At 43.5% G+C, this 14,787-nt stretch overlaps 1 pseudogene; it reads right to left on the bottom strand.

The window, feature by feature from the left end:
- Positions 1-418: 418 nt before the first annotated feature.
- LOC118718491 lies at positions 419-5,726 on the bottom strand (annotated as a pseudogene).
- Positions 5,727-14,787: the final 9,061 nt, after the last annotated feature.

Here is a 14,787-nt window from a genome sequence, read left to right as displayed (position 1 = left end):
CTTCTCAGAATTTATCTGTTCTTCAAGGCCCAGTTCAAACTCCACCATTTACTCAAGCCCGTTTTGACTGCTCTACATCCATAGAACTTTATAAACTTCAAAAGCACTTTTGTGTTGTTGTTGGTCAAGCAGCACTGACCCTAAGGTGGTGTTTTGACTTTTGATGGTGGTCTCTCAAGGCACTGATGCTTTGGTATGCTGCAGTTCCTCTTCCTCCCAATTTGTTCCAGGATAGGAAGATCATTTCCTGGCAATTAGTGACTGTCAAGCTTCACATTAATAATCTGAAAGACATGCTTTCCATGGTCAGATGAGCCTTCAAACTTTCTCTAGCCTCATAATTTTTTTTTCAGGTCCTTGATTTATTGCAATTATATTTGGAAATTGCTTTTTAACAATGATAAACACTGTATACAAGTTTTAAAAAACGTCTCTTAGATGCACATTATATCTGGGTGGGGGGGAAAACAGTCTGGCCAAACATTTTTTGGTCAAGACCATTCCTGAGAGCCCAAACTTTCAAAAAAAATGGGTAAAAGGAAATATTCCAGACTATAAATGTTCCAGAATTTATCTTTAAACGGGAGAGAAAAAAATAAAAACACATGGAGCTTTCTAAAAGGTCTTTAGCAAGCTACCTTGGGAGCTCAATTCAAAAATAGAAGTTGACATACTAAAACAGATGTTTCAGTGCCGCTCCAAAACTCTTTATAAATACAGCCATTTGGAAGGACGATCCTGGATCAGAAGTTTTATTCCTTGTGTTTGTGTATCTACATTAGGTGTGGCATGCCTCCTCTCAGTTGTCATAATTGTCTCTGTAATTTCCTCCTGAATAGCAGTCATAGCCACCCTGGCTGCCACCATAGTCTCTGGATCTTCCATATCCGTAGCCTCCAGGCTGACTGTCATATCTGCCACTCCCATAGCCCTGGTCTCCACCACCTCTAGAGTAGCTGCGGCCACGCCCTCCAAAGCCACCGCCTCGGCCCCGGGCCGACTTGCCAGCATGGTCCACGCAGATCTGGTGACCATCCAGAGACTCTCCGTTCATGGCTCTCATGGCATCTGATGCATGCTCTGGTTGGTGAAGGTAATGAAGCCAAAACCCCGGGATTGCTGAGTCTCCCAGTCCTTGACAATGACCACCTCAGAGATGGGCCCGAAGCTGCTGAAATGATCTTCCAGAGCCTGCTCGTCGGTGTTGAAGTTGAGCCCTCCAACGAAGAGCTCCCCTTCTTCAGAGGACATGGCAAGGAATTCGAGTCCTAGAAGTTCAGGAAAAGGGCCGTAAGAACAATTTCTGCCAAGGAGCAGAGCGACTGGCCTCATAATTTTTATCTTTACCTTTTTCCTCTTCTTCTTCTTCTTTTTAAAGAATACCCTTCAGCATTTCATATAATCCTGGTTTGGTGGTGATGAATTCCTTTAGCTTTTTCTTGTCTGTGAAGCTCTTTGCGGTTCTCTGTGCTTCCTGGACTTGTAAGTCTATTTCTTTCATCAGGTGGGGGAAGTTTTCTGTCACTATTTCTTCAAATAGGTTTTCAATATCTTGCTCTCTCTCCTTTTCTATCACCACCATAATTCAGATGTTGGTACGTTTGAAGTTGTCCCAGAGGCTCTTTACACAATCTTCATATTTTTGGAGTGACAACAAATATATGTCTATCAACAAGTGAATCTAAAAATCAAGTGAATAAAAAATCTGATGAACAGAATAAACTGGTGAATATAATAGAATCAGGTGCATATAAAGGGAGTGGACTGACAGTTCTCCGGGGAAGGGATTGTAGGGGTACAGGAAGAGATTTCATAAGAATCATACACTTATGGACGAGAACAGTGGGGGAAGGTAAGGGCATGGGGTGGTGGGAACCGGGTGGAGTGGAGCTATAAGGGGAAAAAGAGGAACAACTGTAATAATCTGAACAATAAAGATTAATTAAAAAAACAACATAATAAAAAAAGAAAAAGAAACCAACCTTGATGACACCTTGCTTTTGACTTGAAGCCTCTACAGCTGCGAGAAAATAAACTTCTGTTGGTTAAGTCCTTCCCCCACCCCCTCAAAAAAATACCCCTTCATGAACTTCTGGATAAAAATTATTATTTTTCTTTTCCACTTTGACATTTACTCATGGTTGATTAAAATCCTGCTATTTATTTGGGATTCAGATTTTATTATTTATTTTGACTTTGAATTTTTCCTGAGCTTTTCATCAATGAGGTTTTAAACTTTAGTTTGCATTCAAGTTTAAGCAAATACCCTGCTATGTAGTTTTAAAAAGTTCTAAATATCATATTTAAATAACCCAATGTAATATTTATTTTTCTGAAAAGACTTTATACAAGAATATATAATGCAAAATAATCAGAAAAAGCAAGTAATATCTTCTCTGAGATCACAGAATGTGTTTCCTTTGCTTTTTATGAGAAGAGCTTTATTATAGAAGTTGGGTGGGTTTGGAGCTCTGAGCTGGAGTGTGCTTTTCTGGGTAAAGATGAAGAGGCAGAGCTACTCTACACCAACAGAGCTCGAGGGGAGGAGTTAGGAAGCGTTCACAGACAGCTTTTTCCTGGAACGAGCGCTGACCTGCCGTGCTGACCAGCGAGCCTCGGAGAGTGTCTTTCAAAGCTCATGGACACACCAGTCTCACAGCACAGAAACCTCTATCACGTTTTCTGATAAAACTGTGCTTTTATAATGAACCTCAAGTCATATCTATGTCCTCATGATGGCTGGCAGTGGCTGATGTGTAATGATTATAATTTTTTAAATAAAATATATTCTTTTAAATCTCCTATATTTATGTTACATGTTAGCTCTTATTCTTGAAGAATAGTGCATATGTGTGGGAAAACAGACTTTAAAATATCCCTCAACTGGAGAGTAAACACATTTCTAAGATGCATATTTTCAAGGCTTCATATTATAATCTTTAAAATTTTTTATTAGAAGTTTGAAAATAAAAATATATTTTAATTTCTTTAAAATTTTGATCTTTAAAATAATTGTTAAATAAACTTAGGCATAGAGATAAAGGAAAGGCTTTGTTGGCATTTAGCAATTGATGAAGAGTTGTGAGGCTAATATAGGGAGTTACACTGTGCTCATAAGTCACATGGACAGACAGGCCTACCTGATTAATTTCCCTGAGAGAACAATTCCATATTGCCTCCCTCTGACTCGAGTGCTAAGGCTCCTTGGTTCCTCCTTCCCTTGGTCTGTGCTCTGCTGATGGCCCTGCCCTACAATACTGAGGGCTCTGGAAGTTTGGGAGTTCTACAGCCATGGATCAATGCAGTAGGAACTGTCTCCCCCCAGCAGAGCATCTGGAACCACTTTCCTCATAGTAGGCTTCTCTGTGGAAGGCGATGTTTCAGTCCACTCATTTCATTGTACTTAAAAGCACTCACATTGATTTGACAAACATCTTTTGGAGTCTTTCAATGTCATGGATGCCATGCCACATGGGCAGGAGGAATGCCCCTCAGAGAAGGCATCCTGTCCCTCTCTGGGATCTCCCTGCACAGAGAAGAGACACGGTGGTGGCCATACACTGAGAGGGACATTGTAAGAGCAGAATGCCCAGAATGCATTCAGCAACCTCTAACTGGGGGAAGTCAGTCCTGAAAAGTTTTATAATCATAACTAGAGGCCTGGTGCATGGAATATTTGCCTGGGTGAGGGGATGTCCGTCAGCCCAACCTGCACCCTCTTTAACCTGGGACCCCTCGAGGGATGTCCGACTGCCCGGTGGGATCAGGCCTAAATGGGCAGTCGGACATCCCTATCCCAATCCGGGACTGCTTGCTCCCAACTGCTCGCCTGCCTACCTTCCTGATTGCCCCTAATCGCTTCTGCCTGCCACCCTGATCACCCCCTAACCACTCGCCTGCCAGCCTGATTGATGCCTAACTGCTCCCTTGCCAGCTTGGTCATCCCTAACTGCCCTCCCTTGCAGATCTGGTCCCCCCTAACTTCCCTCCTCTGCCGGCTTGGTCACTCCTAACTGCCCTCCCCTGCTGGCCATCTTATGGTGGCCATCTTGTGTCCACATAGGGGCAGGATCTTTGACCACATGGGGAAGCCATCTTGTGTGTTAGAGTCATGGTCAATCTGCATATTACTCTTTTATTAGGTAGGATAGAGACCTGGTGCATGGGTGGGGGCCGGCTGGTTTGCCCTGAAAGATGTCCCAGATCAGGGTGGGAGTTCCCTTGGGGCAAGGGGTGGCCTGGGCAAGGGGCCTGTGGTGGTTTGCAGGCTGGCCATGCCCCAAGCAGAGGCCCTGGTATCTGGGGGTTATTTATCTTCTATTATTTAAACTTTGTAGCCTGGAGTGAAGTCAAGCCTCCTGCTCACTCCATGGTGGCAGCCATTTCTGTTGGGACTTATGAATATTCTATAATTAAAACTTTGTAGCCTTAAGCAGAGGCCAAGGCAGGCCAGGGCAGGCAGAAAGCTTGGCTTCTTCCATTGCTGGGGGCAACCCTAGCCTCCTGCTCTTTCCAGCTCTGTGTCTGCTGCTATTTCTGTGTGGATTTATGTATTTTCTATCATTGAAACTTTGTAGCCTTGATTGGAGGCCTAGGCCAGCAAAGGCAGGTGGAAAGCTTGGTTTCCTCCATTGCCGGGGAAACCTGGTGATACCCTGAAGCCCCACCCCACCCAACTTGTGGACCCACCCAAGCTGTTTCCAGTGACTTTTCCATATGAAAGGCCTCTCTTGGCTCATGCTTTAGACTTTCCTAAAATCTCACCACAGTTTACAAACTCCAAACAAAGCAGCATCTGGCATCAGCATGCCCTGTGCCTCTTACTAAGCAGCCTCACCTCCAGCACTAGTGGCACCCAGCCTCAGTTCGCAGCCACTTCCAAGGTTAGGCCACGTGGCAACCATTAGCAGATCACTTTGTTGCTCATACAAGTAGTCCCAAGCAGGGCGCAGATAGCAGCTTGACCTTGGCCCATGTCTCCCAAGGGGTCCCAGAACCAACACACCAGGTGGCCAGCTTCAGACCGCACCAGAACACCTCCACAAACAACACACTTTCAGCCTCAGACTCAGCAAGTGCCAGAGCCCTGTTAAGACAAATTCTGCTCCTTAGGGTCAGGCCCTGCACAACAGCTTCTCTACTGTAATCATGGCCAATCCTCACAACCAATCAGGAAGAGTGTTAATCTCTCCAAACAGCAATCTAGGATCAACTACAAGAGGGTGCACACAATTCACTTAACAGACGCACTTGAAATGAATATAATATTCCATGTCAACTGTAAATGAAAAATAAAAAAAAATAATCTTAAAAAAATGAATCAAAGACTAATTAGGCCCACGAGAGAATATATAGGGAATATTCCATATACATTTATAAGAAATAGGTTGGTGACGGTTACTAATAACTAAGTGTAAAATAATAGATTGGGGTGTGATCTGTTTCTCTTCTTATAAACATTACAGTGCTATGCATATTTATCATGGTCCTTGCTTCTGGGCATGACATAATTTTTTAAAACTGTTTTTTACCAGCAGTTTTCGGGTCACAGTAAAATTGAGGTGAAGGTACAGAGTTTTCCATGTCCCTTGCCCTACACATGCAGGCCCCCTCCACCCCCCCATCATCAGCATCCCCTGCCACAGTGGAGCACCTGTTACATGGACCCATTACCACCCGAAGCCACAGGTGACATTGAGACTCACTCTCAGTGTTGTAAATTCTGACTATGAACAGCTGTATAATGACATGTGTCTGCCACTATTGTTTCACTGTCCTAAAAATCCCCTGTGCTCTGCCTATTCACGCACCCTCAGCCCCTGACAACCCCTGATCTGTTTACTGTCACCACAGTTTTACTTTTACAGAATGTCATATAATTGAAATAATATAGTATACAGTCTTTTCTGATTGTTTTTTTTTTTCTTTTAAGTTTACTCCATGTATTTTCACGGTTTGATAGCTAATATTTCTTTCCTGCTGAATTACATGCCATTGTCTGGGTGTACCATGGTTATTTATCCATTCAGCCCTTGGAGAGAGTGTGGGTGCTTTTGCGAGTATGAAGAAGCTGCTGTAAACATCATGTCCAGGGTTTTGTTGGACATACATTTTCAGCTCAGCTCCTTTGAATAAACACTAAGGAGAGTGATTGCTGGATCATATGGTAAGAGTATGCTTAGTTTAATAAGAAAATGCAATGTTTTGTTTGTTTTCTTTGACTTATAGAGTATAGCACCTTGAAGGTAGAGGCTGTGTGAATTGTTCTCAGTACCTGTCCTAAAATCACCTAGCTCAGTCAGACCCTGCACTGCTTTGACATGCTGTCTGCATAAACACTTATATTATGTGTGATGAGGTGTCTTTTTGCTAAAAGCAAAACATTCTGACCTTAATATGGTTTTATAATAAGCCAATATTTAGTCCAATTTTATCATATAACTCCACTAAGATTAGTGTCAATCCATTTAACTTTCCAAATAATAATTTTTAAAAAGTCCTCTAAAACAATTTTTAAGATGTCTTGCAATTTAATATTTTAAGATCCTAGTTGCTATGTTTTATTTGCTTTGTCAAATTTAAATTAGGGATTAAAAATGCAACATGGGAAAATAACATACAGATTTGTCTTCTTTAAGTTTACAGAAGAACAGTGTGGTGGTTTTTACCTCTATAGTGCTGTAACTAGAGGCACTCTCAGTGTTGTAAAAATTTGTACACCAATGGGGTCCCTAGGGCTGGCCTATGGGATGGGTCCAAAACTGGCTCTCCAACATCCCCTGAAAGATCCCAGATTGTGAGAGGGTGCAGGCCAGGCTGTGGGACCCAATGGCGCACAATCGGGGCTGGAGAGGGACACAGGAGGTTGGCCAGCAGGGGAAGGATCTTGGGACGGCTCCAGGGCATGTCTGGTCAGTCTTGTTCAGTACTGATGGCTAGACCTCAGCAGCAAGCTAACCTATTGGTTAGAGCATCTTCCCCCTGGTGGTCAGTGCATGCCATTGTGAGCAGTTGAGCAGCCATAGCATATTATGCTTTGATTGGTTGAATGAACAACCGGACACTTAGCATATTAGACTTTTATTATATAGGATTTCTTTATAGTGCTTTATTTTTTTGTTGTTGTTATCCTCACCTAAAGATGTTTTTTTCCATTGCTTTTTAGAGAAGAGTGAAAGAGAGAGGGAAAGGCAGAGAGAAACATCAATGTGAGAGGAACACATCGATTTGTTGTCTCCTGCAGAAGCCCTACCAGGGCCTAGGCTGAGGAGGATCCTTCAACCAGGGTACGTGCCTTGCCCAGAATCAAACCTGGGACCCTTTGGTTGCAGGTCAATACTCTATCCACTGAGCTAACCTGGCTTGGGCTTTATGGCGCTTTGTAGGCTGTTACTAGAGACGTGGAAGGTGAGGCTGGGAGCAGGGGGTGATGGCCCAGCTCTCCCAGGGAAAAGCAGCACAGCCTCCCAGCCTTGGGGCAGGCTCTGTCCACTGATGCTGGCACTTGGGAAACTACAGGTGCTCTGAGTCCACCCATCCTGGAATTGAAAGCCGGCCCCCCTGACTTCTCTCCTTCTTCTGCAATGTGCACAGTCTGTTGTGAAGGATTTCTGGCTTCCAAGGCGATTTCTAACTGCAATAGCTGCTGCACGGAGGCGGGCGGTGCACATGGAACAGGCATGTTGTCAAGAGCTGATAGCGCCCTTTCTAGGAACAGAGAAGACGTGTTGACAAGCTTCCGGGGATAGATAGCGCAGAGAAATTCTGTCAGAGCAGGAAATTAGGTCATTGGGGAAGAATATATCCCCACACACAGTTTGTTCAGGAGAGGTTCTGATAACAATATTTGAAAAGATTACAAACTCTTTCTCTACAAAAGAACTGCATGTTTTAGCAGATTGTTGGAGCAGATGGAGATAGGACATTCACTCTCATAATTTACATTAACATGTACGAGACAGACTTACTTTGATTAAAAAAAATAAAAAAAGCCCAAACCACTTCAAAGATTCAGAAACAGCTTTTCATCAGTTTATTTAATCTCATTTAAACTTGACTTTAGTCTATTTTGGAAAAAAAAGACACATTATAAATTTATACCAGGTACAATGATTTTCTATATTAAAATCCTTCATCTTCCAACAATTTAATTCATGAAAATGATCTCTTGTCGTCAGACTTGTTTATTTCATTATCACACTCCCTGCTCCTGAAATAGATCAGCCAGTGCTGCGTCTGTCGAGGCAGCAGAGCGACATTTAAACATCTGCCCAGGATTCTCACACAGTTATGCCAGGACTGGAAATTCTTCTCTCCTTAATATATGGCCTCACTTTCATGAAATCAAAATGCTTTCTTTTATTTTAATCAATCCAATACTAGAATTTTCTGTACTTGACACTGATAATGTTCTCTTCACCTTGAAAGATTCTATTTAATTCAAGCTATTCTGTTAAAAGTATTTCAAATATTGAAAAGATTGTGAGAATAGAAACATTACAAGGTCAAACAGATGGGATCTAATCATAGCCAAAGTGTGAGAAAAGTTACGTGGCCAGTCTTAATGGTCTGGTTAGACCATAATTAGATGTTCTATACCCTTATCCTTCTTGTACTATATGCTCAGGATTTATTAGGTGATTTTGGTTTTCTTGTTATTGATGGGGTGTATTTCCTAAAACTTAGCTAAATAAAGTTTTTCTGGTCTTCAAGGTCAAAGATGGGCAAATTAATACATACAATGTTCAGGGTCTGAAATGTAGGGGATTATTTCATAGCATAGTTCCAGTATCTTTTTCACACTGGCCTTGTCTTAATTTTCCCAGTAATGAACTACTAGAATTTATTAAGTTGAAACATGAAAATCCATTTGTAGCAGTATATTACCATAAAAAAATGGATATACCAAATCCCATGCATTTTGCTCTCCTCTACATTGTTATTCAGTCAGCTGAAGCCTACCCATAAATCATCTTTTCCAAAACAAAGCAAGACTGATGAACTCTGACACAAACAATGACATGTGGTGACTCAGAATCAGACCAAGTCAGTCAGTCCGTGTGTTAAAGCCACTTCCTCTGTGCATGACTCCTGGGTACTGCGCCACAGCCTACTGTGCCTTGTGTAAGGGAGAATTAACTGTCACCCGCTACAGGGAACTGTTTTCATGAAACAAACGTTAGTACTGAGTAAGGTGACAGAGGCCGGCCTCTTTCAAGGACTTGGGTAGGAAATATGGAGCTTCCTGGATACTCTTCAGGTGAAGAAGTGCCATTTTCTGTGAGTCACAGTGAGAACATTCTGTTTAAGAAGGCCCATTTCAAGTGAATGGAAAAGAAAGGTCCCTGCAGGGCCAGCGCACATGCTAATAAACGATTTTAAGTGCATTTTCCAGGACAATCAAGACATGAAGGAGTGGCGTAGGGTCGCAGTCTCCTCCGGGCAGTGGAGCCTGGAGTGTGACCAGGGAAAACAGCTGCAGGGGGTGACGTGAGCTGTCCAGGGCACAGGGCGCACCCCTGTAAGAGCAACCCGAGAGGAGCCTATGGGTGTCACTGTCCTGTCACCCATCCCACGGACAGACAACCAGGGCGGGCTGGGACAGAGAAGCCAAGGATACAGAGTGGGAAAAGGGCAGTCTCTCCACGAATGGTGCTGGGAAAACTGGACCGCTACCTGCAAAAGAGTGAAACTGACCACTGTCTTATACCATACACACTCACTCAAATGGATTAAAGACTTGAATGTAAGACGTGAAAGCATAAAAGTCCTCCAAGAAAACAGGCAATGAGCTCCTTGGCATACATATTGGCAATGAACTTTTGGATCTGACATCAAAAGCAAAGAAAATAAAAGCAAAAATCAACAAATTGGACTACATTAAATTAAAAGCCTCTTCACAGCAAACAAAATCATCAGTAACATGAAAAGGAATGTATTTGCAAATTGTATAATTGAAAAGTGATTAATATCTAAAATATATAAAAGCTTATACATTGCAATAGCAAAAACAAAACAAAACAAAACAAAACAATTCTGATTAAAAAGTGGGCAGATGGTCTAAATAGACTTTTTTTTTTCCAGAGAAGACATACAAATGGACAATAGGTACATGACATACAAATGGACAATAGGCATCACTAATCATCAGTAAAATGTAAATCAAAACTACAGTGAGATGACACCTCACACCTCCAGATTGGCTGTCATAAAAAAGACATAGGTAATAAATGCTGGCAAGAATGGTGTGAGGCGAACCCTGCACTATGGTGGGATTGTAAATTAGTGCAGTCACTATGGAAAATATCAATAGCATGGAAGCTTCTCAAAAAATTTAAACTAGAACTATTGTATGACCCAGCAATTCTATTTCTGAGTATTTATCTGAAGAAAATGAAAACACAAATTTAAAAAGATATATGCACCCCCATGTTCACTGCAGCATTATTTACAGCAGCCAATGTATGGAAGCAAACCAAGTGTCCATCAATGGACAAAAGAATAAAGAAGTTATGGTGTGTGTGTGTGTGTGTGTGTGTGTGCGTGTGTGTGTGTGCGCATTTCAGCCATAGAAAATAAAATCTTACCCTGGTCAGGTGGCTTAGTTGGTTGCAGCATTGTCTCATACACCAAAAGGTTGTGGGTTCAATTCCCAGTCAGGTCACATAACGAGGTCTCAGGTTCCATCCCTGGTCAGATCTTATATGGGAGGCAACCGACTGATGCTTCTCTCTCACATTGATGTTTCTCTTTCTCCATCCTTTTCTCTCTCTCTCTCTCTCTCTCTCTCAAATCAATAAATATATCACTGGGTGAGGAAATGAATAAAATGAATGAACAAATAAACTAAATAAATAAATGAAATATTTCCATTTGTGTCAACATGGGTGGACTTTCAGGGTATTATGCTAAGTGAAACGATTCAGAAAGAGAAAGATAAATACACTTATCTTTATATAACCTCACTTATATGTGGAATATTAAAATAGGAAAATGAAAACAAACAAACAAAAGGTCCCAAACTCATGGCTATAGAGAACATACTAGTGGCTGTTTTGGGGTGTGGAGTTGGGAAAGGGGGTGAAATGGATGAAGGGGGTCAAAAGGTACAAATTTCCCCTTATAAAATGAACTAGTCCTGCGGATATGATGCACAGAATGGTGACTAAATTAATATTATTCACTAGTTATATTTGAAAGCAGCTAAGTGAGAAAGAGAACCCCGAACCTTTCCATTTCCTGACTGTGGATACTTTTCCACAGTGAACACATTAGAGAGAAACATTATAGGAAAGAGACTGCCTCGAAGAGCTTCAAACCAGTTGTTTCCAGACTCCCTGGTGCCCAAAAACAGACAGCCCCCTCACCCCCTCCCCGTCCCTGCACCCGATGGAGAGTGCTAATACTGAAATGAATGCCTCCTAATTGAAACTTCAAAATCACCACCTGCAGTTCTCCCTCACCTTTCCAAGCCTGAGCACTGTTTCAGGTGTCCTGAATGGTGATTAATATCAACAGTATTACAGAGCGTCCCCCAAATGCACACGTACCTTAGCAGCTGGCATGTTTTGAAATTAATTTTTTAAAATGTTTTTATTTATTTCAGAGAGGAAGGGAGAGGGGGAGATAGAAACATCAATGATAAGAGAGAATCATCAATTGGCTGCTTCTTGTATGCCCCCACACTGGGCATTAAGCCGGCAACCTGGGCATGTGCCCTGATCAGGAATGGAACAGTGACCTCCCAGTTGATGGGTTAACGATCAACCACTGAATCACATGACCTTGCAAAAAATAAAATTTATTTTAATAAACACTGCCTTTGTAATTATTCAAAGTGTGTGTGTATACATTTTGGGGGGACAGTATATCAGAGGTGGGGAATCCTTTCTCTGCCCAGGGCCATTTTGATATTTATAACATATGCGGGCCATACAAAATTATCAGCTTAAAAATTAGCCTGCTATATTTGGTCAAACATTTAATTAGTTCACCTAATGCCTAGGCAGGGCCAGAAGAAATGATTTTGCCGACTTTATTCAGTCTGCAGGCCAGATGTTCCCCACGCCTGCTCTGTATGAATAACTTCTACAACTCAATAGCAGAAACCAAAATATCAGAATAAAAAATGGACAGAGGAGCCCTAACCAGTTTGGCTCAGTGGACAGAGCATCGGCCTGTGGACTGAAATGTCCTGGATTCAATTCCAGTCAAGGGCATGTACCTTGGTTGCAGGCACATCCCCAGTGGGGAGTGAGCAGGAGGCAGTTGATCAATGTTTCTCCCTTCTTCTCTGTAAAAAAATCAATAAAATATATTTTTTAAAAATGGGCAGAGTATATGAATAGACCTTTTTCTAAAGAAGACAAACAAATGGACAAGAGGTCCGTAGAAGATGCTGAGCACATTAATTAGGGTACAGGTGTGACCGGGAGAAGGTGTGGGACGGGGGCCAGGTGGAGCCAAGGGTACAGGGCTCAAATAAAAACCATTTCTTAAATTGACGAGGGTCAGGTCTCCTTTGCGTTGACATGGGAGAGGGGATCTTGAAAGTTCTCAGCAAAAGAAAGAACTTGAAGCCGTGTGGAGAGGAAGCCAGCTAAGCCGTGTGCTCCTGCTGCAGTCAGCAGCGGTCATGCTGTGCGCCTGGCACTGATGCGATGCCATCTGCCAGCAGCACCTCGACAGAAAAGAAAAGCATTGAGGAAAAAAAAAAACACGTAGTAACAAAAATGGTCCTGATTTGGAGGACGAAAGAAGTAACATGCCATTTATTAATACAGTTTGTTACAGTTTTCTGAAGTTTTGAACTTGCTCTGCCAACCTAGTTGACATATATTTCCCTGAGGAGAGGTATGACCAGGGGAGGGTGTGACCAGGGGACAGGTGTGACCCAGGGACAGGTGTAACACAGGAACAGGTGTGACACAGAAACAGGTGTGACACAGGGACAGGTGTGACACAGGAACAGGTGTGACACAGGGACAGGTGTGACACAGGGACAGGTGTAACACAGGGACAGGTGTGACACAGGGACAGGTGTGACCAGGGACAGGTGTGACCAGGGGACAGGTATAACCAGGGACAGGTGTTACCAAGGGATAGGTGTAACACAGGGACAGGTGTGACGCAGGGACAGGTTTAACCCAGGGACAGGTGTGACACAGGAACAGGTATGACACAGGGACAGGTCTGACCAGGGGACAGGTGTAACACAGGGACAGGTGTGACCCAGGGGACAGCTGTAACACAGGGATAGGTGTGACACAGAGACAGGTATAACACAGGGACAGGTGTGACCAGGACAGATATGACCCAGGAACAGGTTTGACCAGGGTCATGTGTGACAGGGGTATAGTTTTGACCTGGGGGGTACAGATGTAACTCACGTGGCAAGTGTAAGGGAGGGGAAGGATCTGGAGAGACCTGGGAACAAGTGTAACCCTGGGAACAGATGTGACTCATGGGGTGGAACGTGTGATTAGGGTGACAGGTGTGGCCCAGGGTACAGGTGTGGTGAGAGTGGGGTGCCTGGGGCAGGTGTGACTTGTGGGACAGGTGAGGTTGTCCCATGACCTGGAAGCTGGAGGTGCCCTGGTGAGGTCAATCTCCCACAGGTGCCCACACTGAAGAGCCCTCAGTCACAGATCTCACAGATTCCATGTCAGTGTCATGAAAATCCAAGGGAAGCAGCCTTCGCAGGTTTTATGAGAGAAATAGGAGAAAGAACCTGGAGGCCACTGCATCTCTTCTGGCCAGATCTCAAGGCTGCTCCTGGCCCACATGCTCCCTGGGTAGTGAATCCCCTGGTGAGGACCTCAAGCCGGGCCCAGGAGACACCTGCCTGCCAAACCTGGCCACGGTCTGTGCCGCTCTCAGCCGTCCTGGTCAGATGGGCTATCCCTCCTGTGACCCTCAGCACAGTGAGGGGGGTGGGAAGAGGGAAGGATGGGGGAGGAATGAGTCTAGTACGTGGGATTGCTGCATGGGTGGGGGACCCACACTCCAGCCACAGGGCCTGTGGGAGGTCTCTGTGCAGGTGACCAGCTGTCCAAGACCCTGCTTCCGCAGGACTGCGGGCCTGTCTGCAGGGACCTCAGAGTTTGGGGTCCACCTCCTGGGGGTGTTGAGAGTTATTCCTCTGTGCCCAGATTGGATGGTGGGTTTCTTTATTTTTTTACTTTAAAGAATAATGTATTATTAAATTAAGGAATAATTATAAATAACTATTTGAATAATTATATCAATGTATCTTAATATTAACACAACATAAATATTTCATATTTAATTTACTACACTAAAACTATTCCATTAAACTTACTATATCATAATTTCTGTACTACTAATTAGGCAATTCTTTATGTTTTAATTTCTCCAGAACCTCAAAAAATAGGTGCAGGTGACTCGAGGAGCCCTCCCCACCCTTCCCAGTATTGGCTCTATTTAGAGTAGGGGTGTCGAACTCAATCAGAGAAGGGGCCAAAATCTAAAATCCAGCCTAAATCGCAGGCCGAATGGTTTACTGAACAGTCATAAACTGTCATTGTGATGGAAACGCAGCGGAGTGCAGTGATGACAGCGTGGTGCGGGCCACATTGCAAGGCCTGGAGGGACGGATTTGGCCCGCGGGCCTTGTGTTTGACACATGTGATTTAGAGAGATGTCCACACACACACCCACAACCTCGCTAAGTCACACCCTGCAGAAGGAAAAGGGACTTTGGGCGTTTGTAGCCCCCATGACCCTTCCCTCTTCAAGGATGTTTTTCTATGCAGCTGGTCTCCCCAG

The sequence above is a fragment of the Pipistrellus kuhlii genome, unplaced genomic scaffold, assembly GCF_014108245.1.
Source record: "Pipistrellus kuhlii isolate mPipKuh1 unplaced genomic scaffold, mPipKuh1.p scaffold_m20_p_14, whole genome shotgun sequence".
In the NCBI taxonomy this organism is placed as follows: domain Eukaryota; kingdom Metazoa; phylum Chordata; class Mammalia; order Chiroptera; family Vespertilionidae; genus Pipistrellus; species Pipistrellus kuhlii.
This window is presented reverse-complemented; position numbering and strand designations above follow the sequence as displayed.